Genomic DNA, 8560 nt, shown 5'->3' on the forward strand with positions numbered 1-8560 from the left:
ACCTCCTTTAACAGTACGGTGTTTCCTATGACTCAAGAAGAAGAAAATGAAACTATGAAAACAAAGTCTTCACGCTTCAGATTCCTCGCATGAATATCGAAGTCTTCATGGTCACACCGATTTCTTCACTTTCAAAGTCTTCAGGAGAACCGAAGTCTTTAGCCGAAGACAATCATTTTTAGGAGTCGACTTTCACTTTAAATATCAAACTCCTCATTGACTTATAGAGCATGTGTACACTCATAAACATATTAGTCCTTTAACCTATAAGTCTTCAATACACCAAAATCACTAAGGGGCACTAGATGCACTTACAATTATGATCAGTTTGAATCGCACCAACTAGCATAGCTATTGAAGATCCATTTATTCGTTTACCTCCGTCTGAAATTTCTAGCTTTTCTATAATTTCCCCATATTAACAGATTATATAACATTAGTTTGGACACTGAAGTTACACAACTGCAGACTATGAACCTGAAATGCACTGCACGGAGGCTGAATTTTATCAAAGTAACTCTGGCCCCTGCAACTGTATGGTATGTTCTTCCTCTACCATCCTCTAGGTTCCTATTTTTAATGTTATTCAATGATGCATGAACGTTGCTCGGATTGTTGGATTCTTTGATGTTCTTTGTTGGATTCAATGATGCATGAACGGAGCTGAAACATAACACTTTCCAATTTCGACTGAACATCACAACACCAGATTGTAGTGTTCTTTAAGCCAATAGCTATCTTCATGCAAAGAACAGAGGGTTCATAATGATGCAGTGATGAAAAAAATAATCTGAGTACATATTGACCTTATCACTGTTCATGGAAAGAGGTAACCAAGGTTTTTGATAGGCTACGCAGTAGTATTATGGTAGTTTTGACAAACATGGTGAGAGTAAGTTATGCAGACATCATGCTTAGGTTCAATTCTATTGTTGTATGTTTTGTGCTTAAGAGTGCAATTCTGAAGTATGTCTAAATAAGAAGACGGAGGGAACACACAATTCTGAAGTTTTCTGTAACTGTATTATGCATGTGTGTAGCTTCCTCTCACTTTCCCTTCCCCTTTCCCTTTGTTAGCTACTCCCTTTTTTTCATTTCTACCTCCCGGGCCCTTTTTCATTTCTACAATTTGCACGGAAGAGAAGTGCGCCAAATCATGGATTCACCACAGTGACAAATCGCAGTGTTACTTGTACAGAAGCTCACAAACCGAGAATGTTGACGTTCTGAAAACCATAAGCATGTTATATAGCAGCTCTGTTCATTTTCTTGTAATGACTAATGCTTTCAGATCCTTCTTGGGCATGAAATGGTTTCAGAAACCAAGAGCTTGTTGTAAATTATATCAGTTCTCTATTTTTTTGTAATGCCTAATGCATTCAGATCCTATTTGAATCGCAGTGATACTGTAGCGGAAATAGAAGTATCAGATAGCCAGGGCTTGAAAATGTTCATTGTTATGTTAAATGTACCTAGTTGTACTATTTTGCAATGCTTGAATGCTTACAATACAGATATTTATTGGTCATATTTGAATGCTTATGAATAGTGCATGTGTGATTCCCTAGGGCTAACCGAACAAGTAGATGAGACATATGAGATTAGAGGGGAGGGAACTATGGGGAGAGGGTGACAGGAGGGATATGAGAACAAAATAAAAGCATGAAGGCGAATGTAATTAATTAGATATTTCCAAATTATTACATTTGTAGATTCATGGACCCCGATCCGTCGACCCCGAGCTCATCCCACACGGCGCCGAGGAGGAGATGGCCGTCCGGCTTGCGCTCCGCCACGCCCGGGTGGATGCCCGTGCACTGCTGTGCTTGGACTCCATCCATCGGGAATCCATTGTGTCCGCACAAATGGTGCATGGATCCGTCCCTAGGCCAACCGTAGATGCCTCGCCGGAGGCCGTGCGGTCCGTCTGGCATCCGAACATGCTGGCGGACGCGCAACCTCTTCGTTGGCACGCCGAGCATCGGGACGCACCATGGGCCTCGTCTGACGAGGCCATGGCACGGCATGCCCGCCGTGCAAGGCATCGGGCGTGGGAGGCGGCGGCAGCCCTCACGGCGGTGGAAGTCGGCGAGGCGGAGTCGCATTCTTTGGCGCCTCATATGGCGCATCAGTCCGGGCGCCGCAACCCACATCATTGCGGTCGTAGGCGGCTCGTCCCCGGATGGATCCGTCATCGACCTGACATCCATCGGCACCCAGCGGGTTCCGGGCTCCGACGAGAAAGAGTAGGGCATGGGAGACAACGGCGCCTTGATCTCGTGAGACAGCAAGTGTCCCATGCCCAACTATACCTTGCCGGCGATCGGACCAATACTCTGGGGAGCGCAGCCGGCCGTCGGACATGTCCTAGGCAGAGCCGGCGGGCGGGAGCGGAACCGAACGAAGTTCCGGTCAAAGATCGTTGTGTTGTATGTAATAATATGGATTTGAGGTTTTTAATTTGAGATATCCAGATGTGAAATGCATTTTCTGAGGGGTCGGATTTATCAAGTCCAGCTGTAGATGCTCTTAGTGGAGCAAGAAGATGTTGACGTTTGTTGACTTGTGGTGTAGGTTGGGATTATGGATTTAAAATGCATGAGCCTTGGCACTCGTTGTCGTTGTGGAGTAACGAATTGTGTATTGCCTCTAGGTATGAACGTCTCTGGATCCTTCTCTTCTTTGGATCCATTGTTTTTTGTACATATAGAAGAGAGAAGTCAACAGAAAGCACTTCAATAATAATGGGCCAAGGAAGAAGATTGATTTCGTGGTACAGATAGCTTGGCTATGTTTCATTAAAATATGTCATTTGATGTGCTTTATCCTTCCAAAGCTTTATTTTTGACATATAATATATATTGCTTGTGCAGGCTGGTTATAAGTTGAGAAATAATTTTTATTACAAATGCTAAAATACCGTGCAAATGAAGCTTAAGACAACATACGTGACGTTGTAAGGTAATATCTTAATCACATCAAGTAGATCTTAGTCCGTAACATATAATTATTTGGATCATTGTTCTTTATGTATATATCTCTGAGTTACATTGCAGATGAGATGGATTTCAATTATTTTTTAATTGTTGCAGGCTATCTTTTCTCTACATATAAAACACAATATACATTATATGCGCAATCAGATAAAATCTACACATGCAAAATTTGATATGCATTGTAGTCATAGGTGCAATAAAAAAAATTAAGAGCCCGTGGCCACGCACGGGCGTTCTACTAGTTAAACCAGGTGAGTACTCGGTTGTACTTGTAGGACTTGCACAGTCCATAACTACTGTATGCAATATGTCTCAAGAAAGCAGTAAAGATTTAGTGACGCAAGCACTAAGCATTCTACAGAGGCACACTACAACTTGCACTATAGAGATAAGATTAGAGAGCACACAAAAGTAAAGGGATGTGTCACCACTATTCCTTTCACCTACCTAATGCAAATATAACACTACTTTGTCTTCCCCCTCGCATCTCCCGCGATGAAGAACCCTCAAGGCACTCACACTGTCGGAAAGTTTTATTCAACTATGGTTGAAGTTATACTAGGATCAAGTCCAAAAGATCCAACTTGTCTATAATCGTAGACACGGCTATTCGAATTGATTTATCCCTGCTGGTTTTTCATCAATGTACCCACACATTTGTCCTCCTTTATAGGCTAGTTGAGCGTATTATATGCCCAAGCTAGCGGGTACATGCGACAAGACACTCCCCTAGTTACATCCAAGTCCAAGAAGCCACCCAACGAGTGGACATCCGAATTGGGAGTCCGGCCGAAGCTCCGAATCGTTCTCAACCACTAGGCCAAAATCAGGGTAGCTGCCGACTACTCCACATTGTTTGCGGATCGTTAGGGATTGTTATCCCAAACTACGGTCAACCACCTAGTGGCTCTAGTCAAACACCATGCATGGTTAGCGTGCTTAGTCTTAAACCAGGTTCCAAGGAACTCGAACCGCAATTTTTATTATTAATAATTAATATTCTAGTAATTCTGAAAATAATAAACATTACTGAGAAATTTGAAAAATAGGAAGGACGCTAGGAACAATAGCGTCCAAGGCTGGACGCTCTTATAAACAGCGTTCACTGTTTGGTTTGACCAGACCCTGCCTGGCTACCTCCGGCCTTCGACTTGTACCCTCAGCCGTCTCCACAGGACTAAAGCTAGACTCCATCACCTCTAGCCCACCGAAAATGGCGCTCCAGCAACGCACCAGCCTCATTTCGCTCGCTGTTATCCCTCTTTGCCAATTCCCATTGTCGTGCCTCGCTTGCGATGGTGATCCGCTGAACCCCCTTGCCGTCGGGGCCCCAGATGTCCAACTCCGGCAGTCATATCCTCCTCAGGAAGGACCGCCCTACCTCTTCCCTATTATGCTCTGAGTCATATCTAACAACACTGACTACTAACACATCATCATGACCCCTCTCTCCACCCTTGTCGCTCTCCTACACTAGGCATGCGCAACTGTGTGAGTGGATGTGTTGTGAATTTGTGCGTGAACTGTGCATATTGCCTTGAACTCAAGTTGTTTTCTATCAAAAAGGCTTGCACCCCGCCTTATAGATAAAGCAACTATCATACAACTCGATGCATACAACTCGCACCACACCACATACACCCGGGATAGGACACAACAATGAAAAAAAAAAAACAATACCGCCACAACCCACTCCAAGCTCGCAACAAGAATACAAAGAGAGTTCCACGAGAAGCGGTCAGAGTGCTCTGCGGTGATAGAGGCGTTCCAAAGAGACGATCTTGCGCCCGACAAACCGTGGACTCCAAGACAGTGCCTTTAGAAAGGGTACAACACTGGAGCACCACCACCGCTGATCCAAAAAGATCATGGTTTTCACCTAGAGCAAACGAAGGAGGAGAGTAGCCACAACACCGCCTTCGGGAAGGTAACGACGTCCATGCTTACCATGATTACCCTTTAGCATGCACTCTCTGCCTCTGAGACCATCATTGGTCGCCGAACACTGGACACCATGCCGCCTGCATGCCCATGGCAGGGGTTGCCGTCTGTAGCCCACGCCGCCGTGCCCAGCAGCCCGCGCTGCCCGCTAGCCGTCACGCCGGCGCCATGACGCCGTTTGTGGCCGTTTTGGTGCACCGCCGCACCCATTGTCCAACGTGGCGTCCATGTCTGCCCAAACTAGCCTGCGCCCGACCTCCTGTGCATGGAACAGAAAACATCCCTGCCGCCGCCTACGCTGACGGGGCGAACGTGCCCTCTGGTAACGACTAGGGAGGAGGGAGAGGGGGAGGCGGAACCCCAATGACGATGGCCAGGGTTAGCCTCTGGTAGCTCGAGGGAGCGACCCATATGGGAGAGGGAAAAGAGGGAGGTCTCCTGACTAGCTCACCACTCGAGTTGTTTTCTTAGTTGCAAAGGAATGTACCGAAGCACATTGTCCATGGTTGAATCGCTGGAGGCTTCCGCCCTCAAGGCAGCCCAGAAAGCAATTATGTCACAGGTGTAGAATGCACAATTAGACTTGCTTGCGACAGTTTTGGTAGCTAATGAGTTAGAAATAGATACATTCAAGTGTTGTAAAATTTGGCAAAAGCAAATTGTGCTAGAATGATACAAATGGGTGTTTCGGTGATTAGTTATCGATGCCTTACCACCATCACAAAATATCCAAAACTCACATATTAAATATATTAAAGGAAATACTCTCAGTATAGTTAAATAAAAGCACCTGATCGAACCACATAACGGGACGCAGTTTATAATAGCGCCCAGCTATGGACGTCATTCGCAATAGCGTCCAGCCTGAACGCCGTTGTACATAGCGTCCTTCCTATTTTTTAAATTTTGGCCCACCCATTATCAATTTTCTAATTGCTGCAGTACTAATTACTACCAATAAAAAAATCGGAAACTCGAATCCTAGGCGGCTCAAATGAAACAAAACACCAAGGCTAACAGTCTGGCCTTCCACCGTTACCATCCTAATTAACTCTGGCCAGTCCTAAATAGCGCACATGTGTGTCATTTATGGGAGGCTTCGCTGAATGAACCTACAGATGGGTCGACCCAGTTAACAAGCTTCTTCTGTCTCATTTTTTCCCCTTGTTTTTTTACTTTCATCTTTTTCATTTTCATTTTTCCTTTTTCAGATCTTGGGTTTTTCTTCCATTTTTATTGGTATTTCAATTTTTCACTTTTTCTTTTTTATACTCTACAATATATGGTGCACTTTTTTTCTAATGGACATTGAACTTTTTTTAGCATACGGTGAACTTTTTCAAATGCACACTGAACTTTTCTTAGCATGCGTAAACACTTTTTAAAAATACACATTCAACATTTTTCTCTATGAAGAACATTTTTTGTATATACATTGAACATATTTTAGTATATGGTGGACATTTTTTAATACACACCGAACATATTTTTCATACACACAGAAATTTTACTCCCTCCGTTCCCAAATACTTGTCTTTCTAGGCATTTTAAATGGACTCAACATACGGATGTATGTAGTCATATTTTAAAGTGTAGATTCACTCATTTTGCGCCGTATGTAGTCACTTGTTGAAATCTCTAGAAAGACAAGTATTTAGGAACGGAGGGAGTATAAAACATGTATTGAACATCTTTTGAAAATATACTTTTTCTAATTTTAAATAGGTTCTAAAAAAGAACTGTTGGTTTTTTGGGCGGAAAACTAACTAAAAATCCGAAGAGGAAAAAAACGCTTTGGTTGATGCACACGAGCACAACTAGGAGAGAGCTCCTATTTGACACATTTTGCGTCAAAATAGTCTCAGGCAGACGCACGGACCCTGGCTGGGTGTACCTTTAGTGGCTGTTGTAGCGAGCGCCCCCATTCACCTGCTAGGAATCGAAATTCGGACCTCTGGCAGGTAAGCGCACATGTTTAAGAACTAAGTATAATGCAGAATTCAGAAAACTATATTCTTAGGGAAATTGTGAAAAAATATTGATAAAACAATAATGTTTGAAAAACCAACAATCTTCATGAATAGCTTGAATTTTTTTTGAAATTTTTCAAAAAAAAATAGAGCGTGTTTTAACAAACATTTGAAGATATTTCGCAAAATTATTTTTAAAATCTTGAACATTTGTAAAATTCTGGGAACAAAGGTTTTCAAACTAAGAACAATTTGGAATTCACGAATAAAATATGAACACGTTTTTGGTTTTGTGAACAAAATTTTGAAACCAAGAACAATTTGGAAACCTAAATTTTTTTGAAAATACAAACATTTCCTGAATACATGAACAAAATTTTGAAAAGGCCAACCATTTTCACATCTGTAAAAAATAAACTCTAAACAAAATTTGGAAAAGGCAAAAAAATTCAAAAATTTCCAACATTTTTAAATAATGAATATTTTTAAATATATGAACAAAAACTAAAAACTAGAACATTTTTGAACTTCTGATTTTTTAAAAGTGCAAAGATTTATTTAATTCCCAAACATTTATTGATAAAGTGAACATGAATTTTAGAATAAAATTTAAAAATAGGATTGTTTTAAGGTTTTCAATGGTCTATGAAAATTGCAAACTTTTTTTAAATGTATGATATTTTTTAAACACAAACATGTTTAAAAAATAAACTTGAAAAAACAAAGGATAGAAGAAGCGAAAACAAATAAGAGAGAAAATAAAAAATAAACAGGAAAAGAAACCAAAAAAGGAAAAAAAATGTGGTTCTAAAACCTTCTGCAAGGTTCCCAAAACCGGAAACCCTTAAATGCTTAAGGCACCGGCCCACCTCAGGACGCTCGCTCGATTATCTATGCATAATCCCAACAATTTGCCACAATGTGGGCAAATAGGGGTTTCTGTGTTTCATGTCATAACATGTTTAAAGGTTGTTTCATATCATAGCATAAGCTTCACGAGAGCAACTAACTAAAGGTTACCCTTTGCGGGGCACCTTCAGGGTCACTTTTGGTGACATGGGAGCACGTCAAGTGGTGCGTTCAGCCATCGCGTATGTAATGTGCTTGACGCTCCCTCTGAGTTTTGTTGTTTTGATTATTATTTTTTTGGTACGTGTTTTTCTGGTTTTAGATGGGTTTTCTCTTGGGGTTCCGTTTTCGCCTTGTCATCTGTGTGTGCGCGCGCGCGCATAAAATATATTATGCTTCCGCGAGAAGCCCGTATTTGCATCTTGTAGAGGCACAAATTTGATTTTGTAGGAAGCATAATTGTGCTTCTCGAAAAAAGAAAAAATGTGCTTCCATGATAAACACATATTTGCCTCTTGTGGAGACACAAATTTTCTTACACGACAAGCACGGTTGTGCTTCTTAAAAAGAAAAAAAAATAGTGCTTTCACAAGACACATATTTGCTTGCTCCTCGGGAAAAAAATGTGCTTTCACAGGAAGCACAAATTTATTTCTCATGAAAAAACATATTTGCGTCCTCTAGAATCACTGCTACGCTTCTCTGGAAAAGGGGGGAAGATCTGTGCTTCCACGAGAAGCACATATTTGCTTCTCGGTGAGGCACATATTTACTTCCACGAGAAGCACACATGTGCTTCCGAAA

This window comes from Triticum dicoccoides, chromosome 5B, assembly GCF_002162155.2.
Source record: "Triticum dicoccoides isolate Atlit2015 ecotype Zavitan chromosome 5B, WEW_v2.0, whole genome shotgun sequence".
Taxonomy (NCBI): Eukaryota; Viridiplantae; Streptophyta; class Magnoliopsida; order Poales; family Poaceae; genus Triticum; species Triticum dicoccoides.